Genomic DNA, 23,486 nt, shown 5'->3' with positions numbered 1-23,486 from the left:
GCTTGTCTTCGCGCCTACGTGCGTGCTAACACACGTAGTTTTTTTCACAGCTAGCGCGACCAGCAAGAAATCATATGAGCTACCACTCAACGGCTTTCGCGCTAGCGCGCAATAAGAAAACAGATGAACTACCGCGCAACCGCTTTCGCACTAGCGCTCTCTCTCGTTGCTTGGTGAAGTTTTCTTCGCTTCAACAACGAGGGCTTTGACAAGACTTGGCTACCTAGCGGAGCGAGTGCTTGCTTTGATGTGTAGCCAACGAGCGCCGAGTGAGAAGATGCGTAGCAAGCGGAGTAGACCTCCCAAACTCTTTGGCTCGCTCCGTGCTTACGCACCTCACTCGCATTTGGGAGTTTCATTCGTAACTTTTTCTTATGTTCATGCAGTGATATTATCTCTTTCCAAGAGTACTACCCCGTACGTAGTCTCTGTTTGGGGAGACAGGTGTGGTAGAGAGGTCCCCAACTTCGATTCTCGTCCCTTTAGCATCTCCGATCCGAGATCAGGGATTACTCCGTTAGGTCTTTTCTTCGGTCCGGAGCCGGCCGGTAGCTGGTAATGGACCTACTTACCTTGTCAGTAGCAGAGCTCACCTTTGTTCTTTGGTTTGGTGGGTGGCTACCAAGACGATTTCTTTATGCCCATCAAAGGACCTCGAGATGTGAATCCACGAAAAATGATACAGGAAATGCGAAAGAACTTATATACGGAACGAGGGACTTGTGGAAATACATCGGTTTCTTACTCGTGCAAATGAACTATTTCTTGGCAACTTCGACATAATGACGTTTGTCCCGCATATCACTAGGAAGATCGGGATATTTTCAAAAGGCTTTATAAAGCTTTCGTCTCAATTCATATTTATCCACGAGTAATCTATGTTTGTGATCTTGTATATTTCGCTTCTCTGACCTCTTACTGATAATACCCCTCATCTTTTTGCAAAAGCCTCTCCACGGTGGTAAAGTCTCATCTTGTGTGTTGGCCGTAGTGACAATAGTCACATTGAACCCTTGAATGTGCTCGAAGATCTCGAAATGATCTTCCAGTTCTCCGGATGATTCGCAAAACTCCGTTTCTATCGAGAATTGAATGGGGTTTTCCCATATTTTGATCGGAGAATCTAACAGAGACATTACAGTCAAGATTCTGACCAAAAAATTAGACATTCGATGCCCTCGGAGAGTGCTTTGTCGTGCTAGGTCACTGACATATCCAGTATCTTTTTCGGACCCCAAGAATTGATTGGATCTAAACGACGCAAACCTGGTAGCAGCGAACAATGTCGATCATAGGTTCATAACATTTGGCCTCCAAAGAGGCTTGATTTTGGTCAATGAAGTCCCTGCAAAATCTTGAAGCTGTCATAATCACGAATAGTTCCTCTAGGGTGAGGACTTCGACAGGATCCCTCAAATGTCTCTTCTCCCCCTACAAGTCTCCACAAGTGAACCCGTACATTGCGTCCAAATGTCTGAGCACCCTAGTTGCAGCATTGCGTGGATCTCCTCATCGTTAATGTAGTCTTGTGGCTAGCCGAGAAAAATTTCCCAAATGATTGTACTTCTCGATTCTCTTGAAGCATAACATTCGGCGGGGCATGCTGTTGGAAGATATTTTTCATCATCATGAGGCTCCCACTCAATAAAAGCCTAGCAAACAGTGGAAATTTCGACAGTTTCAAATAGCCCAAGAAATGGTCAAGATCTCTATGAGGACTCACAAAATTCTACTGCCAAGTTTTTATCACGTTTCGATATGTCTAAGTCAGTGCATACCGAGAAACAATTTTGGCAGAATCAGTCTCTAGCACCTTGAAACAGACTCCTATAACTAGAGCTATATTCTTGGTGTCTCAAATTGCTGTGGAACCACCAACATTGGACCCGACATAGTTGAAAACCCCCAGGGGTCAAATTTCATCTGAAACGAGTATCCCAAGAAAATGTTATAGGCGAAAGAGCGAAACAGGAGGAGCCGCATGCTATTCTCGTGCAGCGACCCTGCAACTCAACACCATTAAAGGGACAATCATGACCAGTGTGTTTCGAAGCTCATATCTCACTCGTCCAAGGTCAGATCAAGCCCAAATTTTGTGAGCATATTCGTGTCATCAAGACGAGCATTGCCCTAGAGCGATGAAAATCTAGAGAGAAGTTGCTGATCCGTGAAAAAAGTGTAGGAAAATCAAAAGCATTGTACCTCGCTCGAGCGGCCAAATCATGCCACTCGTGAGCTCGATCTATGTGAGACTAGTTCCATCGTGTGTGTAAGGTCTATGGCCATCACTGATCCGAACTTCTCACATGATGAACGGATGGATTTCGCACACGAAGCCGATGAAGTGACTGCAAATTCTGTCGCCGAAATTCTAGATTTCGGGCCAAAACTCCAAACTTGCAAAACCTTCGTCCGGACATGAAATCGAGTTATGTTTGTTGCCCCGCGATCGTGACTACATGCTCAGTGTGATCCAGTAAAGAAATCACAGAAAAACATCAAGGAATGAGCACACAATCGATCCAAAGTTTCAAGATTCATTCAAACTTCAAGTCACTTATCGTGCCCTAAAAACACGATCCATGGCTCGAAGTTGGTATCAAATCTATCGCCATACCGAGCCCTACAAGAAAACAATCATCTCTCGATCAACAGGCATCGGAACGACCACGGATCATCCACGAAAAATCATGTTAGGAAGGGGGCAAATATGTCATTTTTCACCCTATTTTCTAATTTCTTTTAATTCATTTTAAACCTAATTTTCAACAATTAGGGTTACTTTTGATCATCCACCCATGTTTAGGGCAAATTCTATATATACCGTACCATGATTGTACGCATAAAGACTTGAACTCTTCACAAAAGAGAGAGTTTTTAATTAATTGAGTTTCTCTTTCTTCTCATTTTTGGGTCACGTTGGGAGAGAGAGTAAGGAGAGAGAAACTATTGGACCGATACCCCTAGGCTCAAGGTAAATCTTCTCTCTCTTCTTTTTCTTTTCCTCTTATCTCTCTTCCTCTCCTTCTTCCACTTCGCCGTCTGAGCTCCCCTCAGAGGCCATGCATGGTAGTGGCAGTACCGTGCATGCCTCTCATATGGTCTCACAGGTCGCGCATGGTGATGGCAACGCCATGCGCGAGCCTCCCTCTCCTTATGTTCGTCCATCACTGTCCTCTAGTGAGGTTTGCAGACGACGCTGCTCATCACCATCCGCAGACGTATCCTCGATGCCTCATTGAATGTGCAAACGACGAAACTCACTGCCACCTGTAGGGGTGTCCCCCTGTTGTGTGCCTATCGCAGACAGCGATGCCTATCGCTGCCCGAGAGAGGTCTCGGCAATAACTGTCGTCGTCCGTGAGCTTCCTTTGCTTGCATAGTACCTATCGCCGTCTGCGAGCCTCCTTTGTGCATTCGGTGCTCATCGTCGTCCCTCTTATGTCCCACGCCTATCGTCGTGAGCCTCATGCAAACTATCATCCAGCGCTCCATAAATGGCTATCATCACGTGCTTCACGAGAGGCTATCGCCTCCCTCATAGGGGTATGCTGCCTTCTTGTGTTGCCAGTGGCAATGCCTAGTGCCATCTATCATTCGCTACTCCCTCTCAAGCCATGAGTAGTAGTGTCTAGCATCGTCAAAGGGCCGTGACACTGCTACTCCACGATCGTGGGTGGCAACGTCTAGTGCCGTGGGGACCCTATCTCTTCGTTGTCTTGTGCCTTCTCTTCATTTTTTCCTTTTCTCACTGGATCGAGGGTTGGCATAGCCTAACACCGTCATATTGACCTAGGTTTCTAGTAGTATTATCGTCGTGCTGGTCCTGAGTACCATACCAGTCTTGCTACCACTCCAAGTAGGTCACTATCTGGTTATCAAGCTAGTCTCCTTCCTTCATCAAGTTTTCTTCTCTCTTCAAACTTTGTTTGAACCTTCCACTTTATCACTCTAACCCCTCACATTCCTAGCTACACGAATGTGCATTGCCCTAAGACAAGGGTGGGCCCTTCGACCCACTTGTCTTGCAAATTAACCATAATAGTGTTGTGCAGAAAAACAATGAAATTGCACGTCAAGGGAGGCTATTTCAAACCAACTAAAGCAACTGGGGGGCTTTCTGTTGTGATCTAAGAGGGAGCCCACACGAGTTAGCCCGAGTAAGTCACAGACTCAAGTGAGGTTGGTCCCCACCTCACATCCAAAATTACTCTCTCACTAATTGGATACCTGCCTTGAATCTTAAACAAGGTTCCCAAGAGATCGATCTCAAGTCTCAGGTTTTCGAACCCGAGACATTGTCACCCGATCACCTCGATCAAGGGAGGCGAGATTGAGGCATCTATCCAAAGGGCCTGAGAAATTCCTGGTCGACTGACGGTTGAGCCGTCTTGTTTCTCCGACGAGCACCCCTTGGTGCCCGTCTCCTTATGGTTTTCTGAGGTGGTGTTTGATTCATCTAGCTAAGCTTGTGAACAGCCCTAGCTTGGCGAACTGCTTCTTTCCTTAAAGACCTAAGCATGCTTCGCCTATGGTTGACTATCCATGGCTAGGAAGTCAAGGGTTCAATAAGATTCGAGTCATTACTATAAAGGTCTTGGGCTAGGAGGTCCTCTCGTACCGGTGGAATAGTGACTTGGGAATTACTTACTGGAACGTTGTAAGACTCTTGACCTTCTTGTATTTTCTTTGTGATTATATCATGGAAACTGGTACATTTGCATAGGTAATGCCCCCATATCTGGTGTTATGGGCACCAACGGACCTCAGTTTCTTGAGCAAGGCTTCGGGGTTGCCTTGCCAGTTTCGGTGTGATTAAGCCTTTTTTGAGCATTATAACAAAAAAGGTGTGAAGGATACCAAGGGCTTCACTTTCTTCTTGGACGGTTACTACATGGGAGGCTTCTGCTGCCCCGAACGCCTTCTTTAAGTCCTCAAGCTTTATCTGACCCTTTTGAATGAGGGCCTCAATGATATCCTTTATCTGTGGAAGGCATAGTAATTTGCCTGAGTGTCGAGCCCAGCTTGATCAAGGAACTTGGTCTCTAGAAGCTTGATCATGTTTTGTTCCAATAATAATAAGAATAGCATGGGGACCCATTCCTTCTCAAACGAATAGACCTTGTTCATATGCCTGGTCCAATAGTCATCCCGTTTAAGATTCGCAGGTGGGGGTACTCGGTTGTATGACTGTTGTTGCTTGCCTCCCTGAGGCATTGTCTTTATTGTGATCACCCCTTTGGAGAGGTCCAAAGTTTGGGAGGGAGCCTTCTTTGGATCAGTGAATGTGATAGCTGCATTGATTACTCCTTTTTGTTGGCTGCCCCAGGTGTTAGTCCGAGAGCTACCATGGCCCCGGTTGTTTCCTGAGCATACAGACGATTGTCGTGACCTGTCGTGGTGGTGTGATAGCCTTTCTATGTGGAGCGATTTAGAGATAAGCTCTGACATGGAAGTCGGGTTGGAGGCCTCAACATGTAGAGTGATTTCAGGTCGCATGCTCCGCACACAAGTTTGAACTGCTTCCTTCTCCAACATAGGATTGGGATGGCGCGTAGCTAAATATCTCCACCTTGATATAAATTGATCCACTGGCTCATCAGGGTCTTGGGTCAGAGTGAGAAGCTCAATGGTTTGAGCTTCTCTCTAGACCTCGTAAAAACGCCGGTGGAAGAGTTTTTTAATCCCCATTTGGTGAAAATCCTCGAAGAATTGGGGATGGGGGAGAACGAAGATTTCTCCACAGGCACTGAAGGACTGTTAAGAATTAAGGGTCGAATATGTACTCCCAATGACGAAGGAGTAAAGAGGGCCATTTTGGATCAAGCACACCACTCTCGTTATACAATACACCCTGAGGGTACAAAGATGTACCAGGATTTGAGAAACGCAACATGAAGTGAGACGTGGCACAATTCGTAGCTAAATGTTTAACATGCCAACAAGTGAAGGCGGAACACCAGAAACCTGTTGGACTATTACAATCCCTGCCAATACCGGAGTGGAAATGGGAACATATTGCAATGGATTTTATCTCAGGGCTGTCGAGGTCGAAAACAAGGCATGATAGTATATGGGTTGTAGTGAGCTGACTGACCAAGGCTGCTCATTCTTACCGGTCCGTACGATATATACATTGGATAAGCTGGCTCAACTGTACATCAGAGAAGCTGTGGGGCTACATGGAATTCTTATTATCATTGTATCAGACCGAGACCCCAGGTTCACCTCTAGATTTTGGGCAAGCCTAAAATCTGCCTTGGGAACTGAGCGTACCTTTAGTACCTCCTTCCACCCCCAAATGGATGGGCAGCTTGAGAGGACCATTTAAACTCTGGAAGACATGTTGAGGGCATGTGTGTTGGATTTTAAAGGAAGTTGGGAAGACCACCTGCCCCTAGTAGATTTTGCTCAAGTTAACAGCTTGCAAGCCAGCATCTAGATGGCACCTTATGAGGCCCTATATGGGAGGAATGCAGTTGCCCATCTGCTAGGACGAAGTAGGCAAAAGGAAATTATTAGGGCCTGAAATTATTCAGATCACTTCAAACAAGATTTCTTTGATTAGAAAACGGCTCAAGATAGCCTAAAGTTGGCAAAAGAGTTATGCTGATAATCGCCGGAGAGACCTCGAGTTTGAGGTGGGAGACCTAGTTTTTCTAAAGGTATCACCGACCAAAGGTTTTACAAGATTTGGTCAGAGAGGGAAATTGGGCCCACGATTCATTTGGTCGTTTGAGATTTTGGAAAGGGCTGGAAGTGTGGCGTACCGACTTGCCTTGCCACCAAAATTGGCCGGCATTCACGATGTCTTTCATGTATCCTTACTAAGGAAATATCAACCCTACCCTTTCTATGTTTTGGACTACGAACCGATCCCGCTTCGAGACCTACATCGAGCGGCCGATCGAAATATTAGATCGGAATGTACAAGTATTACGAAATAAAGAGATTCCCCTAGTGCTAGTACAATGGAATATCGCATGAGGGATCAACTTGGGAGAGAAAAGATGAAATCAAGGAGAAGTACCCCCACCACTTTGAGTGATGATTTTGAGGACAAAATCCCTTCTTAGGGGGGATGATGTAAGGGCCACGAGTCATTGGAGCCTGATAACTCGCAAAAGTGGAGAAGCAAAAGCCAAGGGAAGAAGAAGAAGCGTGCCTGGTAGAGAGAATGAATGGTGAGCATCCACCGTATGGCAAGGGAGACACTACGTGAGCAAGAAGAAGCATTGCCGCGGGAAAAGAAGCCTAGCGCCCTGTGCAAGGGTTAAGGATGCACCAAAGAGGAGAGAGAAAAAGGAATACTATCATTGTGTGGGAGGCATGCTATAATCATGCGAAGGGCAATATATCGCCCTGTGAAGAAGAGGCTATCGCCACACAGAAGATAAGATATCGCCGCGAACGAAACGTCCTGCGTGTGAGGAGTAGTGTTGCGTGGCAGAAGGCAACATTTTTTGGGAAATGACGTGTGAAGAAGAAGTGAGGTAACACCGTGTGGAGTAATCCTGCCTGGACTATTGCCATGAGGGGTATCGTCATCTAGCACGACGCAGCGGAAGGCTTAGTGCCGTGCATGGGATGGTAACGTCGCACGCAACAGGAGTATCGCCTTGCACGTTAGTGTTGAATGATGGCTAACAGAGTCAGCGCCACACTGCTTTTATCAGAGACACACAACGTGTGACTGACACGTGCTACAATTTCTTTCCCCACCTACCGCGACGTCAGCCACAATGGGCCTCACCAACTCGCACCAACCCTCGTCTATCCCCGTTTCTTGAAGTAGCACCCCACATCCTTTGTCGCCAGCTTTTCCATTCCTTCTCCAATCTTTCCCTGCCCCTGTACCACGCGCGAGCACTGCGCTATCACCGTGAGGGGGAGACTTCTGCAGCGAAGGTGGCCTGCGTGTGAGAACTCGAAGGCAAGGCTGCTGCGGGGAAGAAAGGGCGACCTGATCGAGGCAGTTTGGAGAGCCACAACCCTTTGGTAAGTGGATCCAGTGCCATGCTCGGGGTCTTCTCATTAACCATATGATGAAAAGAATAAGATAACGGGAAGGGGAATAATGAACAAGGGTGTAAAAATGCACTGAAAATGATAAAAGTGAAGTATAATAATTGTGAGCTTAGACAATGAGTTTTGGGAAGATTTCAAATGTATTCTTTTCCGACCTTACAATCTTGTTTGGTATGACTAATGCTACAGCTATGAAATGCATATAATGATGTTAACATGTGAATGATCAGGGAAAATGGGTTGCGTTGAGCTTTTTTCTGGCCAAATGATGCCCAAGTGGGGTCAAGCTGATCTGGATCAAGAGATGCATGTGTCTAGTTCAAGTTTTCTCTTGACGCTTTATTTGAATACTGTGTAGAATGAAAAATATAGACCAAATATTATATAGGCAACTGCCCACAGTTGTTGTAAATTCCAGCAACCTCAGCTTGCATTGGGCCATTCCTTTGTTCTAGCAAAAGGATTCCAAATGCCCTTACATTGCACCACTGGATAGATTTATGTATGGGCTCAAAGTTACATGTTTTAAGATTTTTGAAATTCTATGTGAATCTTGAGTTATAACCTAAAATAAATGAATATGTCACTCCTCACTATTTTACAAGCTATTGTCACTTGTGCGAGACCGCATCTTAATCTCATGTGTAAGAATTGCCATTCTTAAGAAATGAGGCACCTACCTTTCTCATTTAGCTATTATGAAGAATTAAGGCTTAATGAATGAATAACGAGTATGAATTCTATATGATAATGTTTACACTCAGATTTGCACCGATCTCTATGATGAGATCTACTCAAATCTTAGCAAAAACTGAGATACTTTTTGAAAAGGCAGATAAAGTGGGCTCGCTTGAATTATAGGCTAAAAAAAATCCCAGATCTATACAGATCCCGTCTTTTTCTGAGTCTACTGGTAAGCCAGCTCTAAATCCGTATTTTGACAAAAAACGCTTCTAAATTTAATTACATCTAATGATGAATTAATTTTTAAAAAAAATAAAATAAAACAGATAATTAAATGAAGAAAAAAAAACTAAATTAAGCAAAGAAAGATATAATTACCTCTAAGAACCCTAAACCCAGAGTTTCGGGCTTGGATCAAACTGCTCTTCCTATTTGTGCCACCATCTCTTTTTTTGGGATGCCTTTGCTTACTGGATTACTTAGATCTAGGGTTCTTAAGGTAGGGGAAAAACTTAGAATTTTAGGTAGGGCCTACCTAGGCTTTTTCTTGGGATTGGAAAAGAATTTCCTTAGTTTTCGAAGGGTTTTAGGATCTCTAGATGTTGAATATAAATTTTGGGATTTTCTCTAATTTTTTTTTATTTTTTGGGATTTGATCTAAATTTTTAAGAATTTTCTAAAGGTTTTTACTATTTTTGGGTATTTTTGGGCTATTTTTTCTAATTTTAGGAATTTCTAAGCGATTTCTTTGTGGTTTCTGGTCTCCTTCTTTTGGGTTATGAAGGAGATATTTAAAAATTTCCATTGGTGATTTTTCCTAATTTGTTTGGAGTTTTTTCGGAATGTTTTAGATATTTCTTGAAGTCTTAACCTTATCTAGTTACAGAAAACGTGTTTATTGCATCATAAAACACATTAACTGCATCATAAATTCTGCGTCTGCTCATCACGTCACGTCTGGGCTTATCGGGCCCATTACAAGCCGGCCCGCAACCCGACAGCTAGGTCTCATAGGGACTAAATTGTCATTTGTTATATCCTTTTATCCGTAGGTCCGATTCAGGCAATTCTTGACCTGTTGGAAAGCTCTTGAGCTCTATTTCAGATTGGGATAGGATTTGGGTAGTTTTGGGTTAATTAAATTTGTTTTAGGTTGCTTATGGTCTACTAGGGTTTGTGTGGTGCTTTAGGACCAAAATCAAGGTTTTTAAGAGTTCCCTTAGCCAAAATTTCAAAGGGGTGTCTACAGTTGCCCCTCTTTGACATTCACCTGGGACACCAGATGAAAGAAAAAGAATTAGACACCTGAGACACTGTGGGAAGGAAAACAGTTTTCGAGGGATCATTCTTTTGAATGACCAGTACCCTTCGGGTAGGTAGTATGTCGATGGATACTTTTGATCTATAAGAAATCAAACTTGCACTACTATCTTTAAGTTAATACGATTGAGAGGTCTCTGACAATTAGGATCCAAAGTGATAGTCAACACGAACCGTACTATCTTTGAGCCGGTGACACTCCTTGTTGTAGCCACTCCAATGCTACCTGAGAAGCTACCCGTGTAGTCATCTTCAACTTTTGACCATTTTCTTGGGGTCTAATTCTCCAATCGAATGGGACTTTGATTTAGAAGAAATGATGGGATGATGAATTTCTAACTAATTGAACTTCTTGTGCACCTTCGATTTTGACTCTTGGAGTCCATAGGTTCAGGGTTTTTTGTATGGGAACCTATTACTTGGTCTCTATTTTCTTAAGGGTTTGCAAGCATGGCAATCCAGCATTTGGTGGCGGCAGACGCATCATATCCAAGCCTCTATGAAACTCCTTCATTTTTTAAGAACATTTTAGAAAGTTTTGAAGATAGATTGAATTTTGAAATAGAAACAGAGTTTCGAGCTATTTTCTAACCAAAGATATTAAGGTTTTTGAAAAGTCACAAAACACATAGGGGAAATTTTGAAGATGGATGAGAAATTTTGAAAAACAAGTTTTGGTAAGCAGTTTAGGCTCATATTACCATGGAGCTCTCTTCTTCTTCTTCTTCTATTTTTTTTTTTCATGAGCTTGTCGAGCCTCTACTTGGGACTTTCAAGACGAGTAATCACTAAGTACTTCGTCATCTTCCAATCTTAGCTCTTATGTCACAATTCAAGGGAGACATTTTCTTGTTTTTCCGAGCAAACCGGTGTCTTAGTTACTATGAGATGTACCTCAAAGTGCTCAAAATATCCTTAGACTTCCAATTTTGTTCTAGTGTTTTTAAAAGACATGAACAGATAAAGAAGTTCTATTTTTCTATCGCCTTGGTGTCCCTTTCGGGTGTTCAGCCCAGTAGCCTTTGTTTCAACGCTTGGGGCTCCTTTAAAATTTTTAGCCCAGTAGAATTTTTTTTTTTTTTTCTACCGCTAGGGTCCCTTTCAGGTGTTCAGCCCAGTGGCCTTTTTTCTAATGCTCGAGATTCTTTTCGATTTTCATCTCAGCGGAATTTTTTTTTTTTTTTTTTCTTTTGAAGAAGTTGGAAACATAGGAGGAGGAAAAGAGTTGGTGGCATTTTTTTCTTTCTTGTGGCTCTTCGTTCTAAAAGAAAGCAGATAAGAACTCGTCACCCTTCCTTCTTCTAAGTGGCAGGGAGGTCTCAGTCTTGGTTGTCCTTAGATTTTCCTTGCCCCTAGTTGGTATCTGTTCCTTCCTTGACAAAGGTTGTCGAATTCTTATAGAATCTTTCTGCCTTGGATAACTTCACTCAAGCTTTGATCTTCAGACTCGAAATCACTCTCAGCATCCATGTCCTTTAATCTTTTGCTAGGTCAGCTAAGCTCATTTTCTCCCCTTTTTTTTTTTTTTTTTTTTTTTTTTTTTCAGGAGTGGTATTTCTTGATGTACATAGCATTGATAGGATCATTCATCTCTTTCCCTTCAAGGTTCCTGAGTTTGTAGGAATTCCATGGATGGGTTTGGGTTATGACATATGGTCCTTTCCAATTAGTCTTGAACTTTCCTAATGGGTGAGGATTCACCATCGAATGGAATATTTTCTTTAGAAATAGATCCCCAACTCTGAATTCTCGGAGTATCACCTTCTTTCTATATGCTCACACCATTCTGTGATGATAGAATATCATTATGTCAGCTGCTCGTAGTCGTCTCTCATCCAGGGCTTTGAGAGTGGCTAGTCGGGCTTCAGTCTATTACTTATAGTTTGATTCTTTGTGAGCAAGTACTCTAAGAGAGGGTATTTCCACTTCGATTAGAAGTACTGCCTACATACCCTGGGGTTGTTTTCTCAGTGGTTATATAAGCCCAGAGTCCAACCTGTAATTTTTCATGCTAATCCTTGCCACCTTCTATGGTTCGATTGATGATCTTCAAGAGGGCATTGTTGGTCGCTTCTGCTTGACCATTTCCTTGGGGGTAATAGGGCAAAGAGAACTTATGCTCGATTCCAAATCTTTTACACATCTTTGCTACCTTTTCATTTTTGAAGTTAGTCCCATTATCACTGATGATCATTTCGGGGACTCCAAATCTATGGATGATGTTGTTTGTAATAAATATGGTTACATGTTGTCCTTCTATTTTGGTTAATGCAGCAGCCTTGACCCACTTTGTGAAATATTCAGTAGCAGTGAGGATAAACATGTGTCCATTAGAAGCTCTTGGTGTTCTCATTCTGATTATGTCCAAGGCCCACATGGAAAATGGTAGACAGGAGGTGTTGAATTGAGTGGCATGGAAGGAGCGTGTACGAGATCCCCATAAACATAACACTTAGAACATCTCTTCACATATTTCCAACAATCTTTGGCCATAGTAGTCCAGTAGTATCCTTGTCTTCTGACTTTCTGAGCTAGGAGTGCTACCCTTATGTGTCCTCCTTCGTTGTGCAGTTCTTTGAGAACCGTGTCGACTTCTGGTTGGTCAATACACCTTAAGAGAATTCCTTCAAAGGACTTCTTGTAGATGATGTCATCTTTGATCAAGAAGTTGACCAAGAATCTTCTTAAGGCATCCCTATCTCTCTTTGAGGCTCCTTCGGGATACGTTCCATCTTTGAGTAAGACTGATACATCATGATACCAGAGTTTAGCTTTGACTATCTGGTTGGCCCCTAGGGTGAACACTTCTTCTCCCCTCTTTGATTCTTGATCTTGCCCTTCTGACTCCATCTTGGAAGGAGAATTTATCACTCTTGTGTCTAATGTAGAATGGTTGGACACACATTTGGGGAGGTATGTCCACCATTGAAGCGAGAGTGACCAAGGTATCGGCGAACTGGTTGTTTTCTCGAGTCACATGTTGAAAGGTTACTTTTTTGAAGCATTTTGACAATTTTACAACTGAGTACTGGTAGAGCTGGAGCTTTTTGTCTTTAACCTTCCACTCTCTCTTAATTTGATTTATTACAAGCAAAGAATTGCCCATGACCCGTAATTGTTCGATTTGGAGTTCACGGGCATTCTCGAGACCAGCTATTAAGGCTTCATATTCTGCAATGTCGCTTGTGCAGAGAAAATTGAGATTTATAGCTGTTGGAAACATTATTTCTCTAGAGAGCATTGGATGACTCCGACACCAGTGCCGTATTCATTCCTAGCCTTGTCGAAGTATAACTCCCAAATGGGATCCTCAATGACAAAGAGGTCCTCATCAGGGAGATCTGTTTTGATGGTGACACAGTCAGGTAATGCATGTTCGGAAATTGCTTACCCCTTGACTGATTTTTGAGTAACATATTTGATGTCAAATTCACTTAGGATCATTCTCCATTTGGCTAATCGTCCATTTAAAACGTGTCTTCCTAGTAGGTCCTTGAGTGGATCCATCTTGGATATCATCTTGATGGTATGAGAAAGCACATAATGCCTCATATTTTGAGTTGCCTACACTAAGGTTAGACAATGTTTTTCTACATCTGAGTATCATATTTCATAGTCAACCATTGTCTTACTGATGTAGTAGATGGTCTTCTCTTTTCCTTAGTCATTATATTGCCCTAACATCACCCCCATTATCACAGCAAGGTAAAGGAATAGAGGTTTGTTGGGATCAAGTGGACTCAAGATCGGTGGGTTAGAAAGGTACTCCCTTATACAGTCAAAGGCTTTTTGACATGCCTCATCCCAAATAAACAAGGTGTCCTTCTTTAAAATATTTTTTAATGGGCCACATTTCTCTGTTAATTGAGATATAAATCTCTAGATAACTTGTGTTCTACCTTGCAACCCACAAATTTCTCGAATATTCTTTGAAGGTGGCATTTCTGAGATGGCCTTAATTTTCATTGGGTCCACTTATATTCCTATTTGGCTCACAATGAAGCCAAGTAGCTTGCCAGACTCAAAACCAAAGGTTCACTTTTGAGGATTCAGCTTTAATTGACGCTCTCGAAATTAGTCAAATACTCTTTTCAAATTGGGATGATGGGCATCCCGAGTTTTGGATTTGACGAGATGTCATCCACATAGTCTTCGATAATGTCATGCATCAAGTCATGAACTATAGATGTCATGGCTCTTTGGTAGGTTGCCCCAGCATTTTTAAGACCGAAAGGCATGACTCTATATCAGTATGTTCCCCATTGCATGATGAAGGAAGTCTTTTTTTGGTCTTCTTTAGTCATGAGGATCTTATTATAGCCAGAGAAACCATCCATGAAGGATAGCATTTGGTGTCCAGCAGTGTTGTCATCTAGGGCATCTATATTTGGAAGAGGAAAGTCATCCTTAGGACATGCTTTGTTCAGGTCCCTATAGTCAATACAAACTCGGATTCTCCCATCTTTCTTAGGTACTACTATGATATTGGCTAACCAATCTAGATAGTCCACAGGTAAGATGAACTTTTCCTTTAAAAGTTTGCTAATCTCTTCTTTTATCTTCAACTCCAAGTGAGTATTTTGTCGACGTAGTTTCTGTTTGATTGCTCTTGCCCCTTCATGGAGTATAAGATGGTGTCGTACCAATTTGGGATTTAAGCCAGGCTTATCTTCATAGGACCAGGCAAATATGTCCATGTATTCTTTTAAGTGGGAAATATTCTCGTCTTATTCTTCTTATGACAGAGACCTTCCAATTCTTGTGATCTTCGGATCTTTCTCAGTTCGAAGCTTAATGTCTAAGGTCTCCTCGATAATAGCAGTAGGACTACCGTCGAATCTTGTCTTAAACCGCTCAGCTTGGAACATGAGTTCCTCAGTGGGAGGTTCTTCATCTTTCTCAAAATTTTAGCCTCATTTGTTTCATTTTCATTTACTTCCTGGACTTCGTTTAAGTTTTCATTGGGTTTGTCAAGGGTCTTGACTACATTTTCTACAATTGGAAAGGTAATGGTGTTAGAGAGGCTTTGTGCCGGATGCCTATTTTTTGGCACAGGACTTGAAAGTATCGTTGTATCCCCTTGATGGATTCAATAGATAAGGCAGTAATTCTCCAATTTCCAATAATTGCCCTAGTTTGCTTGGGAACGGAGGAGGTGGTAGCCACAATATGGGTTCCAAGTGTAAGCCGGGAAAGTTGTCGTTCTAACAGCTCTTCTTCTAAAGGAATTTCTATTATGATCTTCGGTTTTGGAAGAGATTCGGTCTTTCGATCATCAAGACTTTGAATTCCTCCAAGAATAAAAGCTGGATGTCGAGAAGATTTGAGTTTGCGTTGAAGCTTAGAAAGTGTGCAACCCAACCCTCTTCAATCGTCGGTGTCTAGTTTAACTGAGTAATTGCCCCAGCAACACCTTGCACATTTTTTCCAAGGCGAGAACCAGGGCAGTACCCCTGAGCTAATAGTGTATTCCATGTCGTGCATGCACTGAAATCGTAATGACTACAACAATTTTTCAAATTCTCAGACACTTCATGCGTTTCATGGATCATGGCACAATTTTCCTTATATGTTCGAATTGGGATCTCTTGGATTTTCAAATTTTAAGAGAGTTTCTCTTGTTGTGCTTTGACTGCATCTGAACATACATGAACCACTCCTCTAACAACTGGGAACTTCAGGCATTGACGCAAAGTGGAGGCCCCAATAATATTTTCATGTAGCCAAGGCTTGCCAATGAGTAGATTGAAGGAAGGTTAAATGTCAAGGACATAAAACCTCACTATTTGGACCACCGGCCCAATCTTAAGAGTGAGGGGGATGATCCCTAAGGTTTCTCTTTGAGCCCCATCATAGGCTGCAATTGAGATGTTTGAGACCTTAAGGTCTGTTTGTGATAACCCCACTCTTAGAATAGTTTTCAAGGGACAGATGTTCAGCGATGCCCCATTGTTAACCATCACTCTCCTGATTTCATTACCGCTCATAAAAATAGTGATGTAAAATGGATGGGTGTGAAAACGATCGAATCCTGAAGGTATGTCATCATCAATAAATGTAATGGGGGTCGGTGTCGTTAAAAGATTGATCATGTTGCTTAGCTCTTCGGGTCTAGTATGGGTAGGGACATAAGTCCTTCCAAGTACTTTCTCAATTTGGGCCCGATGAATGGGCGAGTTCTTCATTAGATCTATGATAGAAATGGATGCTGGAATTTTACTGAGATGAGCTGGAAGGTTGTACTATGTGATACGCTCAACAGTGTCCATTTCTTGTTCCTTTGTTGTTTCATTGGGCATGCTGGGATTTTGATCCACTTTGGGAAGAATCCCTAGTCTTTCCTCTAGAGTGTCGGCCATCAATCGAGGTGGTCAACCTCTTGAGGGTTTTTACTGGCCACGACGATGACACCTGGTCTAGATTCTCCTGGATTTTCAGCTTTGTCATCTTGAGAGGGAGTGTAGTTCCGATTAATTGAAATCATGTTTATGCATGGATCTCTGTTGTCTACAGCTTCTTTGCTTTTGAAGTTGGCATGATCTCAAGGGGAAACAAAGAGATTTTCTCGGGTATCCTTATGGTTTTGCACTTTAAGGTCAACCCTGAGTAGCTTATCTTCAATCATTATAATGACAAATGAACTGGCCTCCTTGGGGATTCAATTTCAACTTTCTTGCCATTATTTGGGAGTGGATTGGCAAATATTCCCGTCTTCTTATTAGAGGCCTCCACCGGTGCATCGGTGGGAGTGTAGTTAATAACAACCTTATCTAGGAGTTCCCGGATGATGCACTTTAAGTTATAGTAGTCTTGAGTGCTATGGGTGTGATTTCTATGGTATCCACACCATCTGGATTTATCTTTAACCTCATACTTTGATTGAACAGGGTCTGGAAGAACAATGAGCCCCGCTTGCAAGATCTTAGTTAATTTCACGGAGAGAGGTTCCTGCAGTGGTGGAAGGTTTTCTAGAAAGGGCCTCATGTATCCAGTGTTTGTGTTATTACTGAAGTAGAAGTTATTGGTCCTACTGGTGCCCCTAGGCTTATCATTTATCTTTTGAGCTTGGGGTGGAACTGATGCAATGACAATCTAGCCTACCTGGGCAGTAGTATTATTCTTTTGTGATTGTTGTTATAATTGCCCCTTGTTTTAGTTTGTGATGGTACGACCACTGTTGAGTTCTAAAACTTTGCACTGGAAGCGGCGACCTTTGACCTTTCATAGAAGGCAACTTAATCTATCATCTGTTGAAATGAGAAAGGTCGCAACCCATGACTGAAGAAATTCATGTACTCTGGTAGGGAATTCTCTAAGCACATGCTCATTTGAGAGGTCTCGAGAAGTGTGCAATCGATGACCTTTGATGCAGATTCCCAGAATCGATTGACAAAGTCAAGGAACGACTCGCCAATGTTTTGTTTGGTCGCAACCAACTCCCCGAGGGCCATTGGTTGTTGCTTGGTCCCTTGATATTGTTCAAAGAATCATCGAAACAATTCAAGAGTCTGCTCAGGGTACCTGGATATTATTTCTCGAAACCATGTTAGAGGTGGTCTACAGAGAGTGTATTGAAACATGGCCTTCAGACAACGCGGTTTGTCTTTTAATGCTGGAACAATCAATAATAAGCGGCGACATGATTATCAGGGTCCCTTCCCGCTGACCTTATTTTCAAACTTTGGAAACACGAAACTCAGAGGAAGGGGTCCGACACCCCGAGAACATCTTTGACATAAGATCATGGAGGGAGTATATATGGAACTTTGATCTTAGCCATGGTCTCTTTAAATGTGGCTAATTCGCCTCTCAGTTGAGCGACCTCAATAGACTCAGGAGTCGGTTGGTTGCCTGAGGCTGATGGCATAATTTGTGATGCAAGGGATGCTGCTGATATGGGCTACACTAGACCAGACATAAGCAGGGCCTATAAGATGGTTGAAGGATGGTATGGGTAAGCCTGAGCTTGGACTAGAGGAGCCGAAGGCTGATCAGCCGGTGTCGAAGCCTAAAAATGAACAATCGAGGCCCGGTGCCTAGAATATCCCATGTACGGGTTTCTAGAGGCTGGAACTGCAATCGGAGGGATAATAATAATAATAATAATAATAATAATAATAATAATAATAATAATAATTATTATTATTATTGTTATTATTATTATTATTATTATTATTATTATTATTATTTATTATTATTATTATTATTATTATTATTATTATTATTATTATTATTATTAGTATTATTATTATTATTATTATTATTATTATTATTATTACTATTATTATTATTATTATAATTATGAAGTCAACTAATATGGCTGACTTGGGGGATACTGAGTTGGAATAGAAGCCAAATAGGGTGCCTGTGACTAATAGCATGGAACTGGGGCGGTCTGAAGAGGCTGCACAAGTAGATGACTATACATAACTTGTGGAGGGTCAGGTCTGGACTGACTATGGGATAGACGGCTATGTGGTCGAGTCGGATCTATAAGAGTTGGAGGATGAGAAGATTGGCGATGCCGGCCCGCTGGCGGGGTGGAACTCACATGACTTTGTTCGTCATGGGATAAAGAGGTCCTCTGATTATGACCTGATTGATAACTCGATGCCTTACGTGAGACATGTTACTCAACAAGGCTTCCCCCCCACCTCCCCTCTTTGGCCCCGAGAGAACACGAGGAGAGGCCCCATACCCGGTCCTGCGTCTTCCATCTATTCTGATGTCGATGCGCTTCGCGTCACTTGGCTGTGAGCATTATGCTGATTCAGCTATTGATCGCTCCCCTAGGGCTCTTGCCCTTGCGCCCGATGCGTTTCCCTACCATCATTGAGGGCGCCCTACTATTCCAAGTATTCCTCAGAGAACTGGATTGTTCGTGCAGAGAGCCAGGAATAGCGAGGACGGTACTCGATGGGAACTTCTTTGAGTACCACATAGTGAGTAGCGTGGTAGTGGCAAGTAGAGCAATGGGCTTTCGTTCCTTTCCACAAATGGGAATTTCCTTGGACATGCATGTGTGTGCACAATCCATAGTGGTATTTGAGGAGTCAATAGGGCCAACCCCTTGTGTGGTGAGGGATGGAGTGGGTGTGATAGCCGTCCGTTTAGCTGGTGAGGCCGTTGGGCTCCCAGAGTGCATGTGTGCTTGCTTGGGGGACTTCTGATTTTCTCAGAAGTTACGTGCCGGTCGGGGGCTAGCTTTTGGGCTGCCCTGAGCCATGGGGCTGATATGCATGGCACGGGTGGTGTCAAAGCCACTAGCATATGCTGGGGTTGAAAATGACCCGAAACTTCTTGAGGGACCAGGGTACGCTGCCGCTTGCCCCGATTCATTATTATGGCGATTGGTCCTACAGGAAGTTTGTAGATATAGGTATGCACGGTGGAGTTACTGTGCGGGCTGACACGGGAGTTGCTGAAGGTGGTTTGTGCGTGGGGCTACGGGTGTTGGCGACGCTCCTGTGTGACCCAAGCGGGGTCACCTTTCAGCTACTTGCAACGACGACAGTTCTGTAAGGACCGGCCGGGTGAGGAGGAGTGACGACATGGGGGCCACTTTGTGGCCTGTTGCTGATGGGGTGCTCGTTAGCAACATGGTCCTTTAGTGAGGGCGGTGACAGCAGAGTCACCAGCACAGTGGGCATGGATGGAGGGGTCTTCCCTCGATGTCGGAAGAGGCATGGCGAGGGGCCTGGGGCCCCTACCCCGAACTTCCTTGGCCGAAGCTAAGATGGCTGGGCCAGCATGACCGCATAGAAGGCATGCACAGGAGGAAGTACCAAACGGTTGAGCCTCTCTATGAGTAGCCACGGGTATGGGGATGTTGAACTCCCCAACCCAGAGGAAAGAGGGATAAGTGAAACCCAAAGCAGACGTGAAAAGAGGAGAAAGAGAGGTTGATACCTGTAGACAGCTTGAGCCAACGATAGGGTAACGTGTCCCTAGTGGAGTCGCCAGTTGATGTTTGGGGTCCTTGTTTCCCTCAGGGCGTCCAAGCGGAAACCATCTCTCAAACAACCACGGAGGTCCAGTGTGTGACAAGCATGCGGGCCCTCGTGTTAATGGATAAGAGGCCGACGATGAGAGAGATTTTTGCAACTGAGGCATAGACGCCCTTACTCCGCTTTGAAAGTTAACGAAAAGCCGAGGTGGATCGCCCTCTTAGAGAAATTACATAGCGCTCTGGAGTTTAGCAGCACGGTTCCGATGGTAGCCCTCTTCAAGCTTACAACCTCCCTCCTCTCGCTTTCTCTATGCTTTTGGGGTGGGATCCGAATGTCCCTCCTCCTTGGCCCCCTTTTATGGAGGGGACCTGTTGGGCGTTGAAGGGGATGTGGAGAAACCTAAGGGATGGGACTCGCGGGCTCGCAGACGGATGGGTTGTCACACTGACAGGGGTCATGAGCATGGAGGCGAGAGAGAGTGTGAGAGAGAGAAGAGACGACTCGGCTTAGGAGAGGTGGGGGACCTGCACGACCTAATACCCGCTGGACCGCGCACTCAAGGGTATCCTCTTTCCCTCAAAAATTTCTCTGTCTCTCTCTCTCTCTCCTCTCCCTTAGAGGCTCACAAAGAAAGACAAACCAACAAACATAATCTAGCCTTGATTCTTCCCAGCCTTCAGAGGTAATGTTACGGAGTCTCTCCAAAAACAAGGTCTAAAAGCCCTCTCTTACGAGTTAAGCTTGCTTATATAGCGGATTCACCAAACAGGGGTGAACGCTGAATAGCCAAGCTTAATTACAATTAAATAAATTTCAAAACAAATCAAAAAATAGGCACAAATGATAAAAATTCCCTTGTGATCTTTTGCTCGAATGACAAGACCGTCCCTGCATGTAGGCTGCTTTGCCATGGGAAGACCTTGAAAGCTGGTTCTGCAACCTGTAGAAACTGTTCGGCTATTTCAACGACATATCTTTGTTCTTCTCTTGATTGTGAGCATTTGCGAGCTGTGTCGTTTTGGCTCCTAGCTCTGCTTGCAAGTCAAAGAGGAAGCTACTGCAGTCGTCTTTCACCAAGTTTGGGCTAATTTGGTGTCAATTTGTGCATTAGCCTAAGGTTGAAGGTTGTCAGGGAAAGGCAATCCTGCAACCTGCTGGATTTGCTTCTTTGGTAACCTATGGGCTTGCATTCATTGAACTACGGATTTAATGCAAGAGTTGTACCAGAATGTAGCTCTTTGTGAGGGGATTCTGCTGAACTCCTCCTTGCATTAATCCATGGCTTGGATGTTGAGCTATGTTTCATTGAATTCAGAGCTCGCTGAACCATGTTTTCTTCCTGGTTTCTCCGGCCACCTTCCTTCTCAGAGCAATAGGGATTCTCGATCACGCCACAATGTATCCCATAGGTCAAATTGACGGGGCTAGCTTGATCTGGAACATATCAATGTTTGAGCTCTATCTGGTTTCAGAGAAAGGCGAAGTTATTGCTGGAAAACATCATGGCAGACCCCATTTTCGAGATTGGTAAGGTGAAACCGCACCGCGCTATGGTAAAACCCATAAGTTGCGAGGCCGCAAGAGCATAGACCCCTCTAAGGAGGTCGGATTGAGCCCAAATTTGGTCCTCGAGGGTTTTTCGACATTCTGAACCCAATGTCAGTAGTCTAGTCCCATGTTGTGGCTGCTATCATGGGGCTACAGTGAAGGGTCCTTCTTTGGTGCTAAGGAATCACACCCAGGTCACCAGGCTAAAGGCTTTATTTTCTGTGCAATCTTGGTCTGTGGGTGCTTCATTAACTCGCGAGACCAGTCTATCACCGACTCTCTCCTTATTCTCATGGGCTCATGGATGTACGTAAGAAATGACGTACAATAATGCCGATACCATTAGCTGAGAGTACATGACTTGTGTCACTGTTTCAGATTCCCATCTATTTTGGAAAGGTACATATGAAATGGTGAGTTAGTCATAAACAATGCACCATCACCACCTTTAGAGGAAGCTCATGAGGTCAAAATCCCATGGCAGGAGGAATTCAAGCAGACTTAAAATTCTGTCTCTAGTGCCCCAGAAACACCTACTCTTCATAACCTTGTAGGGGAGCTCAAACCATGGACAATATATCATGGTAGAGGCAATACCATGATATAATATTCACCAAGCGAACGCGTTACCCGTACGTCAAGCGCTAGAACTCGTCCACTCAAAGGAAAAGCAGAAAACAAAAAGGTTGCACGAGCACAACCCTACAAGCAGAAACCCCCTCAACACCCATTCAAAACGGTTTTTCTTCCTTCTCTTCCTACTCTTTACGACTTAATCCCAAGGTAAGTTCTTTTTGTGGAGGGTGGTCAATACATGACTGTGAGGACAATCCATGACACGTCCCATCCAAGGGAGGATATAATGAAGGCCCCCATCATGGGCTAATAAGGTACTATTCCTAAACAAAGGTCCAAGGTACATGACTGCTAAACTACTAGCACATGTCCTTGTTGTGAGACGCTAAAACTATGAAACCCATGGACACGGAGGTACGACCTTAAATCTACCTCCAATAAAAATAAAAAAAGCAAGCCATTAAATAGAGGAAAACATGAGAAGCAAAGAGAGAAAAGAGAATCATTCCATATATATGTTGAAAGAAAAAAAAAGAAAATTTAGATGGGCCTCGAAAGTCCGCAAAATGGAATGAAAACCCTTAAAAATGGTCAAGAGCCTCATGCATCTTCACCTTCAACTCTCGCATGCACTCTAGCACAGCCTGCTTTTGCTCTTCAAAACCGGCAATGTCCTTAGTGACTGCCTCGAAAAAATCAAGGACCGCCCTCACCTCAGAACTCAACTGCTCCAGTGTTCAAGACCTCACTAGTATCATTTCTTGATGCTGACTCTGCACGAACTTCAAATCAGTTGCACGGACTTGCAGTAATGTGATCTCATCCTCTATGTCAAGAATCTCACGAGTGAAATCTGCCTCTTCCTTCACAAGGTGAGCTTGGCGAGAAGCGAGCTGCTCCTTCTTTTCCTCATTACCCTTCACGAGAACCCGCTGCTTCATTAGTCTCTCTCATAAAGAAGCTAGGCATGTATCATGAGGCGCCTGCTTCAAAGTCTCCCATATAAGAACCTTGGTGCTCAAATCCGCAAGATTCCACAGCAACCCCTTCCACTGGTCGAAGGTCTAGAGCAAGCTTCAACAACTTCAATCTCTCCCCTTTGAGATCAGAGAGTGCACATTCCCAAATCCCCTGAAGTCCTGATAAAAGCATGTGCCTCACAGCTAGTGCCTTGAAAATTGGCACTGATAGAGGCGGGGTTGAAGGACCAATTGTAGTAAGAGGGGGAACATCAAGTGCGAATCCCTGACCATGAGAGCCAAAGACTCAGAGAGGATGGTGTGGGGATCAGGCGAAGGCTCTTTAGTTTGTGTCCCTGGGGCAGACACTTCCGGACCCAATGGCACCGTTGACACCGAAGAAGGAATCTTCAAGCCAGAT

At 43.7% G+C, this 23,486-nt stretch overlaps 1 pseudogene; it reads right to left on the bottom strand.

Annotated features, from left to right (window-relative positions):
- Nucleotides 1–366: 366 nt before the first annotated feature.
- Nucleotides 367–23,047, bottom strand: LOC148782398 (uncharacterized; annotated as a pseudogene).
- Between the last annotated feature and the right edge of the window lie 439 nt (nucleotides 23,048–23,486).

This window comes from Amborella trichopoda, chromosome 4 (genome assembly GCF_054954075.1).
Source record: "Amborella trichopoda isolate Santa Cruz 75 chromosome 4, AtrichopodaSantaCruz75HAP2 v2.0, whole genome shotgun sequence".
NCBI classification, from domain to species: Eukaryota; Viridiplantae; Streptophyta; class Magnoliopsida; order Amborellales; family Amborellaceae; genus Amborella; species Amborella trichopoda.
The sequence above is the reverse complement of the archived record's forward strand: the minus strand, read 5'-3'. Positions and strand labels throughout refer to the sequence as shown.